This window comes from Elephas maximus, chromosome 8, assembly GCF_024166365.1.
Source record: "Elephas maximus indicus isolate mEleMax1 chromosome 8, mEleMax1 primary haplotype, whole genome shotgun sequence".
In the NCBI taxonomy this organism is placed as follows: domain Eukaryota; kingdom Metazoa; phylum Chordata; class Mammalia; order Proboscidea; family Elephantidae; genus Elephas; species Elephas maximus.
This window is the reverse complement of record NC_064826.1, coordinates 105,824,315-105,837,885: the sequence shown is the minus strand read 5'-3', so window position 1 is coordinate 105,837,885 and position 13,571 is coordinate 105,824,315. Positions and strand designations below refer to the sequence as shown.

The 13,571-nt window shown below is 37.9% G+C and overlaps 1 pseudogene; it reads left to right on the top strand.

The window, feature by feature from the left end:
• The first annotated feature begins 4,121 nt into the window (after positions 1 to 4,121).
• Positions 4,122 to 5,124, top strand: LOC126081594 (olfactory receptor 2W1-like; annotated as a pseudogene).
• The last annotated feature ends 8,447 nt before the right edge of the window (positions 5,125 to 13,571 follow it).

Below are 13,571 nucleotides of genomic sequence, written 5' to 3'. Positions count from 1 at the left end.
CAGGGAGTATCAAAAGAAGATGGAAGGAATACATAGTCACTATACAGAAAAGAATTGGTGAACATTCAACCATTTCAGGAGGTAGCATATGATCAAGAACCAATGGTACTAAAGGAAGAAGTCCAAGCTGCACTGGAGGCATTGGCAAAAACAAGCCTCCAGGAATTGACAGAATACCAGTTGAGATGTTTCAACAAACAAATGCAGTACTGGAAGTCTCACTCATCTGTGCCAAATTTGGAGGACAGCTGCCTAGCTAACTGACCAGAAGAGAACCATATTTGTGCACATTTCAAAGAAAGGTGATCCAACAGAATGTGGAAATTATCAAACAATATCATTAATATCAAAAACAAGTAAAATTATGCTGAAAATCTTTCAAAAGTGGTTGCAGAAGTACATCAACAAGGAACTGCCAGAAATTTGATCCAGATTCAGAAAAGGATATGGAACAAAGGATATCATCGCTGATGTTAGATGGATCATGGCTGAAAGCAGAGAATACCAGAAAGATGTTTACTTGTGTTTTATGGACTATGTAAAGGCATTTGACTCTGTGGAACATAACAAATTATGGATAACATTGAGAAGAATGAGAATCCCAGAACACTTAATTGTGCTCATCTCAAACCTGTACATAGGCCAAGATGCAGCAGTAGTTAGAACAGAACAATGGGATACTGTGTGGTTTAAAGTCAGGAAATGTGTATGTCAGAGTTGTATCCTTTCACCATGTTTATTCAGTCTGTATGCAGAGAAAATAATCTAAGAACTGGGCTATATGAAGAAGAATGTGGCATCAGGACTGCAGGAAGACTCATTAACAACCTGCGATATGCAGGTGACATAACCTTGCTTGGTGAAAGTGAAGAAGACTTGAAACACTTACCGATGAAGATCAAAGACAGTCTTCAGTATGGATTGCACCTTAACATAAAGAAAACAAAAATCTCATAACTGGGCCAACAAATAACTTCATGATAAATGGAGAAAAAATTGAAGTTGTAGAGGATTTCATTTTACTTGGATCCATAATCAATGCCCATGGAAACAGCAGTCAAAAAATCAAAAGACGCATTGCATTGGACAAATCTGCTGCAAAAGACTTCTTTAAAGTGTTAAAAAGCAAAGATGTCAGTTTGATGACTAAGGTACGTCTGACCTAAGCCATGGCATTTTCAATCGTCTCATATGTGTGTAAAAGCTGGACAATGAATAATGAAGACCAAAGAAGAATTGATGCCTTTGAATTATGGTGTTGGTAAAGAATACTGAATAGACCATGGACTGCCAGAAGAATGAACAAATCTGTCTTGGAAAAAGTACAGCCCGAATGTGCCTTGGAAGCAAGGATACTGAGACTTTATCTCACATACTTTGGACATGTTATCAGGAGAGACCAGTCCCTGGAGAAGGACATCATGTTAGGTAAGGAACTTTTTGTTGTTAGTTGCTGTCGAGTCGATTCCAACTCATAATGACCATGTTTACAACAGAACGAAACACTGCCTGATCCTGCACCATGTTCACAATCGTTGTTATGCTTGAGCCCATCATTGACCCACTGTCTCAACCCATCTTGCTGAGGGTCTTGTTCTTTTACGCTGACCCTGTACTTTACCAAGCATGATAAAGGTAAGGTACAGGGCGATGGAAAAAGAGGAAGACCCTAAATGAGATGGATTGCACAGTGGCTGCAACAATGGGCTGAAGTATAACAATGATTGTAAGGATGCATAGGACCAGGCAGTGTTTCATTCCATTGTACATAGGGTCGCTCTAAGTCAGAACCGACTCAATGGCACCTAACAACACAACTTTAGTACGTACATACACAATCATATATCTGAGAATAGTGAGAGTTTCATTTTCAATTCTTTGCCTCCACAAGAATATTGTGCAGCAGTAAAGAGGATAAAAATCTTTATCTGGTTTCCAGTCTTAGAAATCTTCCAGCATTTTACCATTCAGTGATTTACTCTAGGTTTTTTTTTTTGGCAAATGCTCTACTTAAGGAGTTAATTCCTTTCTCTGCCTAATTTGCTGAGAGGTTTTTTTTTTTTCAATGAATGGATGACAAATTTTATTAAATGGGTTTTCTGCATTCCCTGAGGTTATTATGTAATTATTCCTTTACTTTGTTAATTTGACAATTTACTTTGATTTATTTTTAAATGTTAAACTAGGCTTAATTTCCCAGAATAAAACCAACATGTTAGTGATATCTTACCCTTTTTATGTATTATTAATATATATTAATGTTTTGTGTTTCTATCAGATTTGAGTATCTAAGTTTGGCTGGCTTTATAATATGAACTATTATATCTCTTTTCATTTTAATGTTTTCAGGATATATAGTGATGTCGTTATTTTTCATTCATTCCTCCTTTGTACTTTATCACCTTGCCAGGAGATTATCAATTTTTTTAGTATTTTAAAAGAACCAACCTTTGGAGTTGTTGAACATCTCCATTTTGTTTTTATTATTTTTTAATCATTAGTTTTTACATGTAGTTATATTATTTCATTTTTATGCCTTTTGGTTTCATTTATCGTTCTTTCTCTAATTTGTTTAGATGAATGCTTAGGTCATTGCTGATCATTGGTTTTCAGTTTTTTCTTTTCTAATATGTGCATTAAGTTTATAAAACTACATACAATCATGACTTTAGCTGCATTTAGCAAATTTGTTGTTGTTAGTTGCCATCAAGTCGATTCCAGCTGAAAGTAACCCCGTGTGTACCGGGTAAAATTGCGCAGTAGGGTTTTCAAGGCTGTGACATTTTGGAAGCAGGTTGCCATGTCCTTCTTCTGGGGCTCCTTTGGTTGGTTCAAACAGCCCAAGTTTCAGTTAGTAGTCAAGCACTTAACTGTTTGTTGCCACTTAGAGACTCCTTAACAAATTTACCATGTGCTATGTTTGTCCAGAAGTACAGACTCAGTTATCTAGTGCTACTATAACAGAAATACTACAAGTGGGTGGCTTTAACAAACAGAAATTGATTTTCTCGTAGGTTTTTTTTTTTTTTTGTAGGAGGTTAGAAGTCTGAATTCAGGATGCCAGATCTAGGGGAAGGCTTTCTTTCTCTGTTGGCTCTGGGGAAAGGTCTTTGTCTCTTCAGCTTCTGTTTCTTGGTTCCTTGGAGATTTCCATGTGGCATAGCATCTATCTTCCCCCACCTGTGGTTGCCCACCCACTGGCTTACTCTTCTCTTTTTACGTCTCAAAGAGATTGACTCAAGACACACCTTACACTAATACTACCTCATTAACGTAACAAAGAAAACCCATTCCCTAATGGGATCACAGTCACAAGGCATACGGGTAAGGATTTACAACACATATTTTGGGGGAACACAATTCAATCCATAACAAGTAGAAATATTTTTTGGCATTGCTTCTTTTTTAAAATATAATTTTATTTATTTTGTTGTTAAGAATATACACAGCAAAACATACACCAATTCAACAGTTTCAACATGTACCATTTGGTGACACTGATTACATGCTTCGAGTTGTGTAACCATTCTCACCCTCATTTTCTGACTTGCTCCTTCCCCATTAACATAAATTCACTGGCCCCTAAGGTCCCTATGTAGCCTTTTGAGTTGTGGCTGTCAATTTGATTCCATAAAGATAGTTCTTAAAAGAGCATAATGCTTAAGGCAGCCATTCTTAACTAGTTAAGCTAAATTATTTTTTGCTTTTAAAAAGGCTTTGGGGATATTTTTGGCTTAAGGTTTAAAGATTATCTCAGGGCAATAGTTTCAAGGGTTCACCCAACTTTCATGGCTCCAGGAAGTCTGGAGTCCAAGAGAATTTGAAATTCTGTTTCTCATTCCCTCTTTTGATCAGGATTCTTCTATGGAATCTTTGATCAAAATGTTCAGTAGTGGACCTGAAGTCTCATGTTCAAGAAGGAGAAGTCCTGTCGAGAATCTGTACCTTAACCACCTCAGGAAAGAGCTCAGTTCATGGTGGCATTGCGGGGAACACATGAGAGCACTGAAACCTGAGGAGCAAATGTTGAACCAGGATCTGTTTTCTTCAGAATGGACTTTACACTGGTGGAGAAGTAGAACGCCAAGGGACCTCTCTCTGGAGCACAGCATTGAAGGACCATGGACCAAAACAATTATACCTCTCTACATGGTTTTATTCTGCTTGGCTTCCCTGATCATCCCAAACTGGAGATGGTCCTGTCAGGAGTTGTCACTATCTTCTACTTAATTACATTGGTGGGTAACACAGCCATCATTGTTACATCTCTCCTGGATTCCCATCTGCACACACCAATGTATTTTTTCCTCAGGAATTTATCTTTCCCAGATTTGTTTTACCACCAGCATCATACCTCAGATGCTGGTTAACTTGTGGGGCCCTGATAAGACCATCAGCTATGTGGGTTGTGTCATTTAACTCTATGTTAATATGTGTTTAGGCTCCGCTGAATGCCTTCTCCTGGCTGTCATGTCCTATCATCATTTTACAGCTATTTGTAAACCCTTGCATTATTTGGTAATCATGAAGCCACAACTTTGTCTCAAGATGATCATCATGGTTTGGGGTATTAGTTTGGCCTGTTCTGCAATATTGTGTACACTCACACTGAATTTGCCTAGGTGTGGAAACAACCTTCTGGATCATTTCTTGTGTGAGTTGCCAGCTATGGTCAAAATAGCATGTACAGACACCACAACTGTTGAAATGTATGTTTTTGCTTTAGGAATTGTCATTGTCCTTACACCCCTCCTCCTTATTCTTATATCCTATGGTTACGTTGCACAAGCTGTGCTGAGAATGAAGTCAAAAGCAGGCCAAAGAAAAGCAATTAATACCTGTGGATTTCATCTCACTGTGGTGTCCATCTTCTACGTAACTGTCATCTACATGCACCTACAGCCAGGTGACAGTGCCTCCAAAGACCAGGGCAAGTTCCTCACCCTCTTTTACGTCATTGTCACTCCAAGTCTGAACCCCCTCATCTACACCTTAAGGAATAAGGATATGAAAGATGCACTGAAGAAGTTGGTGAGAGTTGCCTATCAATCTACAAAAATGAAGAGGAAATGGATATCACAGAAAAATATTAGAGTAAATAAGGCAGTGAAATACATTTTCTAAGTATCTTTAGTTTTTGCTGAGGCAAGTAATCCCTAGATCATAGAGATTATTAATATATTAAATCCTGTGTGGAAAACTTTTGTGGTTAAAAACAATATTGTAATTATTCCACTTAGCTTTTTTAAACTGTAATTACTGGCATTTCTTCAGAGAGAATAGGTCACTAGGAATTTTTATTTTTGCATGAAATATAATACAAAGAAGATGTAAATATAAAATTGAATACACTGAATGAATTCTCAAGCCCTGTGGAAACTGCTTTGGTCATCTAGCTTTGTATTTTCATTGTTCATGCTTGGATCTTCAATAATACAGACATTAATGAGTGGTTTTATATACATCATGATTTGTATTTCACATAGTGATATACAAAGAATGATTTTGTGTATTCAATATTTTGTAAAACTCTCCAGACATTTTTTGTGTATTTGGTGTAATACAATGCAATTTATAAGATAGTGATTGTCATAAGCACCACATGAAACAGTTTAGTCTTTGTTCAGTGGAACTTGATATCAGAATTTTGAGTAAAAGGTCTTTGTTATTTAAAAAACAAAACAAAAAACAAAATGTTCAGAAATGGTAGCTAGGCACCATCCAGTTTTTCTGTTCTCATAGCAAAGGAGGCAATTTTTCAGGAAGGCAGTTAGCCACATACTCCCTATCTTCCTTCTATTTCTGACTCTCCTTCTTCCTCTGTTGTTCCAGGTGAATAACCCAAAAACCAAACCCACAGCTGTCGAGTCGATTCCAACTCATAGCAACCCTATAGGACAAAATAGAACTGTACCATAGAGTTTCCAAGGAGCGGCTGGTGGATTCGAATGGCCAATCTCTTGGTTAACAGCTGTAGCACTTAACCACTACACCACCAGGGTTTCCTCCAGGTGAATAAAAAAAAAAAAGTAGAGACGGATTATTGTGCCTTGGATGGCCGCTTGCAAACTTTTAAGGACCCAGGCGTTACACATCAAACTAGGAGGTAGAAGAGAGGCACTAAACATGTTATTAAGCCAATTAACTGGGATGTTTTATGAAACCATGACCTTCAGCCTCCAAACCAAGAAACCAAATCCTGTGAGGTTTTTGGTTGCACACAATCAGCCTTAGCAGCTGATCTTTCTTTTTTTTGGTTATTGTTGTAAGTATATCTACCACACAACTTTTGCCAATTCAACTTTTTGTAGGTGTACAACTTATTGACAGCAATTACAATAATCAGCTGCGCAACCCTACTCTTAATCAACATGATATTAACTCCTATTTTCCCTCTTCCTCCCATCCCTGTTAACCACTAATAAACTTTGTTCCCTATTCATTTGCCTTCTCTTGTCTTTTTATATAAGGGAGGTCATATAATATTCGTTCTTTTGTGATTGACATATTTCACTCAGCATAATGTCCTGCAGCTTCATCCTTATTGTTTGTAGCATGTATGGCTTTTTAATTGTCACATTCTTACATAAACTTGACTCCGTTTCTGGACTTTCTTTACTGTTTTATTATTGTTCTGTTTATTCCTGCAACTATCCTATCTTGTTTTACTCCTCCTCACTTTATAAAATGATTTGATAGATTACAGATAAAGGCCCTTTTCAGAACAGTAATTGTGTAGAATATCCTTGGTCTCTTGGGCATTCATTCACAAGTATGAGCTTAAAAATAATTTTATAGGTTCTCTTAAAAAATCTCATTTAAAATACATTCTGAATGGAATTCAAGATACAGATGAGTTTAGGAAGGAGAGACATGTTTATAATATTTAAATTTCTTTTTCAGAAACATTATATATCTCTTCATTTATTAAAAAGTTTCTCAATAATTGTATTATTTTTCAAGAAGCGTTTACATATTGGGGTTTTAATATAGATCTTACATATTTCTTATTAACCTGTTTCTAGAAATTATTTTCAAAGGATTATTTCCATGTAATATTTTTCTTTTTTACGTGATTTATTTTATTTTTGTTTTTATTGTTGTTGAGAATATGCATGGCATAACATACACCAATCCAACAATTTCTACAAGTATAATTCAGTGACATTGATTACATTTTCTCAGCTGTGCAACCATTCTCACCCTCCTTTTCTGAGTTGTTCCTGCCCCATTAATATAAACTTATTGCGCTCTCAGTTTCTTATTTAATATTTTGGGTTGCTGTTGTCAATTTGATCCCCTATAGATAGATCTTAACAGAGCAGAATGTTCAAGTCAGACATTCTTTACTAATTAAGCTAGACTACTGTTTGGTTGAAAGATTTCAGGAAATATTTTTGGTTTAAGATTTCTATGTATTGTTTTTCCATTATATTTTCTAACTAGATGCTGCTGATATACAGGAAAATTCACTGACTTTTTAGGGTTTAATTTTTTGATGGCTAACTTATTTAGTTATCTGTTTGATCTATTAATTTTTTAGTTAATTCTGTTAGTTTTTGAGATTAAAAAATCATATCTGAAAGTAATAGCAATTTTCTCTTCCTTTTCAGTATTTACATATCCCTCATCTACTTTTTCTGTGTTTTGTTTTTTGGCATTGCTTAATACCTCTCCAGCAAATCAAGAACTACAGTGATAGCAGGCATGGACATTGTCCTGATTTGACAGGAATGTTTTTAGTATTTTGCAATTAAGTACAATATTATGGAATAGGTATTTATGGCATTAAGCAAAGCTGTTTTTATTTCTGGTTTCCTTAAAGTTTATTTTTATTTATTTATTTTTAAAATCAGGAATGAATGGTTAATTTCATCAAATACTTTTTCAGCCTCTATGATTCAAGGATCTCAGTTCCAAGGAAAATAAACTGACTCTGGCTGATTTAAACAGAAGGGGAATTTATAGAATGGTTACCGGGCAGCCAAGGGAAGATGGAGAAACAGGCTTGCAAAGTGTAGTCAGGAAGGGAGAGACATCGGCCAGGATGACAGCCAAAAAACCAGGGCAGTGAGATTGCTTCTGAATACCGGCCAACCCTGGATTCTTCCCAGTGGTGTCACTAGGATTGGTGTCACCAACTCATGGTGTTACCCTCCCCAGGGACCTTCTCCCATACCAGACCATACAGAATCCTTGCTAATATTTTTTGTACTAATGTGATTTATAAATCATACTTCCTGTATATCATTCCTTCTTTTCCTTGAATTACTACTTCATTCTCAAAAAAGTCATTGATATAGGTTCACAAATACTAATTATCACAATATTGTAGCTAAAACACCAGAAAATTTGACAAAATCAGTGACTATAAAAACATCAGCAGCAATGAAAACAGCTCATCCTTAGAGCATGTGCAGATAAAACCATGGGATTCAAAGCATCATTGTAATTGGATAATAACGGCAGCTCTAGCCAGAGCACATTAAAAGGTTCAAAAAGTAAATTAGCATAGACTTTTAGCCTTGTAGGCATATTGATACATGTAAACTGGGCTTATGAAAAATATTTTTGTTATAACTAACAACAGGGATATTTTTGTAGTGTGATTCTGATGTCACCTCCTCTGACAGGGCCACCCGGTACAGTCTGCACCCCCCACACCTGCCTAGTGATGCCTGATTCTTCCTCTTGCACAGCTGCCTTGCGCCCCTAAGCCTGGATGCGACCACTGCCATTGTCCCTACTTCTTTGCCTACTTATTTTTTTATTCAAATCCAGTGGTGGTGTGTTTGGTTGGCCAATCCTAGGACATGCAGGATGTCCTCCTGGATAGGAGAAGCTGGGAGAACAATTCTTTTATTTTTATCTTCAGCCTCTTACTAAAACACATAAGGCACTGAACTTCCCAAACATAGGATGATGGACAATCACCGTTATGGACTGAATTGTGTCCCCCCATAATGTGTTGAAATCCTAACCCCTATACCCACGGATGTAATATAATATAATGCAATCGCCTTCCATAAAGCAATCTAACATAATGTAATAAATCAATTGAGGTCATACTAACGTAGGGTGGATCCTAAACCTAATTACTTCCGAGTTATATAAAGAGTAGCGTAGAGACAGAGACATGCACAGAGGCACAGGGGGAAGACAGATACTATCTGCCAACGATTATAGAGCCAGATGAATCCCGAGTCCAGGAACTCCAAGGATTGCCAGCTAAAAGAAGCTGAAGTAGACAAAGAATGACCTCCCCTTACAGCCACACTCTGAATATGGGCTTTTAGCCCCCTGAATTGTGAGAAAATAGATTTCTATTCTTTAAAGACAACCACTTGTGGTATTTGTGTTACAGCAGTACTAGCTAACTAAGATAGTCACCTACACAAAAACAAAAAGACAGCTTCTCTACTATAATTGAAATTGTTGACATTTCTCCTTTAACCTATTAACGTGAAAAAGTATATTAACGGAATCCCCAATGCTGCAATCCTAAAAAGACAATTCTATTTGGCCATGGTGCATGAGTCTTTTAATATAGTCCTGAGTTCAACTTCTATATTTACAGTCAAGAGCCATAAGCAGTATTCTGTTCTGTGCTAACTCTGTGTTTGCCTAGCTGTACAGAATGTGTTGGGAAGGTTTTCAAGCTTATTGAGCCCCATGAGCAGCTCATGTAACAGAAGCATCATCTGTTCCTGAAGGCTTTGGTCTAAAAGGCCAACAAAACAGCCTGGCCTAGTATATTTTGGCATGGTAATTCTTTGGCCATGTTTTTCAAAATTTTCCATGATTATTGATCTATTCAAGCTTATGTCTCTTCTTGAGTTAATGTCTTAGGAAATGTCAAAGACCGAAATAAGTACATTAAAATCTGTAAGTTGCCAGCTAGAACTGATTTCTGGTATATGAATATGAGTGGTGGGGATTGCAAATGAGTTATTTTTAGAGGTTGTATGAGAGAAGCCCATTCAGCTCAGTTAGGCTGTTGCACTGTTAAGTTACCTGCAAAGGGGTATATGGAGACAGCATCTGTTGAGAAATAGAAAACTGGAAACTCAAGAGCCTAAGGAAGTGTTGGTTTGGACATACAGAGTGGCTTTCTTTTTAATTGAACTGGCTTATTCTGGCTTTCTACAGTTCCCCAAACTCCCAGCCCACATCACACACTCACATTATCTCCCTAATCCCTGAAGGCATTTAGATCTATTTCCCTTTATGGTACCATTTAAAAATTCTTTTTAACAATTTTTAAAATTTTTAACAATAATACAATAATAATTATAACAATAATCCAGCAGAACATTGTATCATGACAAAGCTAACCCTCTCTCTGCTACCTGTTCATCTCCTTGAGGTAATCGGTTAAACAGATAAATTCATGAATAAGAATCAGCGTGAAGCTGGTTCCAACTTCCCCGTTTTTTTTCCAACACTAGCTATCCCATGGCTTTCTCTGTCTACTCCGTTTGATAATTCATTGCAACACCCATAATGCTCACAGAAACACCATATTTGCAATAATAACTTTAATATAACTGAGGAGGATACAAAAAAAGAAAGATAAATGATGAAATGCAAAGGGCAAAATTCGAGAGGATTCCTAACACAGACCCACTTAATACCTCAAACGGGACCTACCTGAAAACTGATCTTCACTCTTATGCCATTGGTCAGGCACACCGTGGCTCAGATGTCAGCAGGTGTACCACAGCTCAGGTGCTGAGTTCACATTGCCACTTCAGGTATCAGCAGGTGCATCGTGGCTGCTGTTGTTGCACTCACTCTCTCTCTCTCTGTGGCTCTTTTTGGCCAGTTCTGCTGCCATTATTGACTGGTACAGCTCTCAGCCAGCAGCCTCTAGACTAGCATCATTACAGTTCTTGAAGCAGAACTACTCTGTGGGGTACCCTCTGCTTGGGGCCTGTGTACCCTCTGTGCTCCACGTGGGCCTTGAGCAGGAGGCAGGACCCGTGCCTCCACCTCTCTGGGCCGCTTGGGCCCTATGTCATGGCCTCTCTGCTCTGCAGGATGTTTCAGCCCTGCACCCCCACTGCTCTGTGGGTCAGCCTAGCCTCTCACCAGCATCTCTGGGTCTCTTGTTGCCAAATGTTACAGCTCTCTGCCAGGGTTTCTGCCACTGCTTCAGGGCCATTGCTGCTACCTCTGGACCTCTCTCCACTGAATGTTACAGCTCTTTACTGGTGTTCAAATCCTTACCACGCCTGCAAGGTTCTCAGCACAGAGAACCTTTCCTGAAGGACAAGCTCCACTCCAGGCTCTCTTCAACCAGGAGGCCCCAAAAAGCCTTTGTTTCTGCCATTTATATAGGTCATTTCTTGTCAATTTCAAGGCAGAGCCTCCCTAGCGGAATTGGAGTTCAACCAATCTTTAATTATCCAGGTAATGTATATTAACTCAGGACTTGTAAATTACTTGGCTACGTCAGTAAAGTAACAAACAATCAAGTTATTTACAGTTTACCCAGGAGATGTTAATCAACTCAAGAAATCCCTTGCCGAGTTATTGTTATTATTTTTACAAACTTGGGACCAAAAAAGCTACATAAGGAAGCCCATTCTACCACACCACAGCACTGTCAACAGTATGCTGTGTGTCTGTACTCCATTCCCTTATTCTTACATAAACATTTAAAACATATGTTTTCTTTTTATCTTTGTACTTCAATGGAATCATACTATACTCAATATACAAGTTATTTTTTTCCTTTAACGTTTTGTTGTGGAAATTTTCAAATATACACGGGAATATTGAGAATAGTACAATGAATCCCTGCATTCATACCCCAGAGCTTTAAACACGTCAAATTGAAGTCTCTCTTGTTTCAACTCTATCCCCACCTATCCCCACCTTGAATTATTATTATTTCTATAAAATGTGGTATTTTCCCACAACTTTTTAATTTGAAATTTTCCAGCCTATTGAAAAATGGAAAGGCTAGCCCAATGAACAATCTACCAGTCACCAAGATCTAACAGTTGTTTTTCATAGTTGAGAATATTTTATGGATTTCTCTATAAGATAGTAGATTTAGATGTAATTTTGTTTACTTTTTCTCTCAATTCCTTTATATAGAAACACACGTGTATATTATTTTACAAAATTTCCCGTTTTTAAGAAACTCCATGTATGCACAGAAGCATGAGTTGACTGAGATGCTTAAAGCGAAGTATCCAAGTTCACCCAAATAGAAAGATTGAACCAAAACATCTGCCAAGGTGGGGATGGGAGAGATTATTTGTAACAATGGCTGAGGCTAAGGCAGGCCAATGCTTGTGTCTAGCTGGGGGATCTCTATAAACCTCTTCTGCCAAAGTGTTCCCAGACACCTAGCTTTTGGGTAAAGGCCTATGTGAAATAACCTCTCTCCTCAGGAAAGAAAGGGCATATGACAGCACCCGGTCCTGGCACTGGACTCAGGAGACCTCTCCAAGGGCCGATCCTCTAGCCAATGTTTCTTTTAACAAATTGCTGGAACAGTAAGTAATTCCGGACCAACTATTTTTAGACCACTCCAATTGCCTTTTGTATTGGGAAAAGCTTACCATTAATATTGTATTTCTCTCAATTTTCCTTGTATTTCTAATAGTTTGTGCTTTACATACTTTATATATTTGGCACATCATGTGTCTTTTTGAATTTTAGATTTTATAAAGGAAAAATGATCCATTTTGACCCCTGGCTATTAATAAGGGGCATGCCTTTGCTTTCTTTGTGCCCATCTCCCTCCTCACCCTCTAGCAATAGCAAGCAAGTCTTCTAGGTCTGGGGAAATTTGAATACCAACCATTTCTCTCCATATAATCTTTTCATCTTGGACTATGACAAGTTATACCATGGATCTAACTAATATCTGCCTACTTAAAGTCTACCTCAACTAATATATATATGTATATATATACATATATATATATTTTATTGAGGGTTTATAGAACAAAATAGTTTCTCATTAAACAGTTAGTACACGTATTGTCTTATGACATTGGTTAACCACCCCAGGACATGTCAATATTCTCCCTTCTCAAATTTGGCTTCCCTATTGCCAGCTTTCCTCTCCCCTCCTGCCTTCTAGTCCTTGCCCCCAGGCTGGTGTATCCCTTTGGTCTCATTTTGTTTTATGGGCCTGTCCAATCTTTGGCTAAAGGGTGAACCTCAGGAGTGACTTCATTATTGAGCTGAAAGGGTGTCTGGGGGCCATACTCTCAGGGTTTCTCCAGTCTCTGTTAGATCAGCAAGTCTTGCCTTTTTTCTGAGTTAGTATTTTGTTCTACATTTTTCTCCAGCTGTTTGCGGGACCATCTATTGTGATTCCTGTCAGAGCAGTCAGTGATGGTAGCCAGGCGCCATCTAGTTGTGCTGGCCTCAGTCTGGTGGAGGCTGTGGTAGATGTGGTCCATTAGTCCTTTGGACTAATCTTTCCCTTGTGCCTTTGGTTTTCTTCATTCATCCTTGCCTCTGAAGGGGTGAGACCAGCGGAGTATCCTAGATGGCCGCTCACAGGCTTTTAAGACCTCAGATGCTACTCACCAAAGTAGAATGTA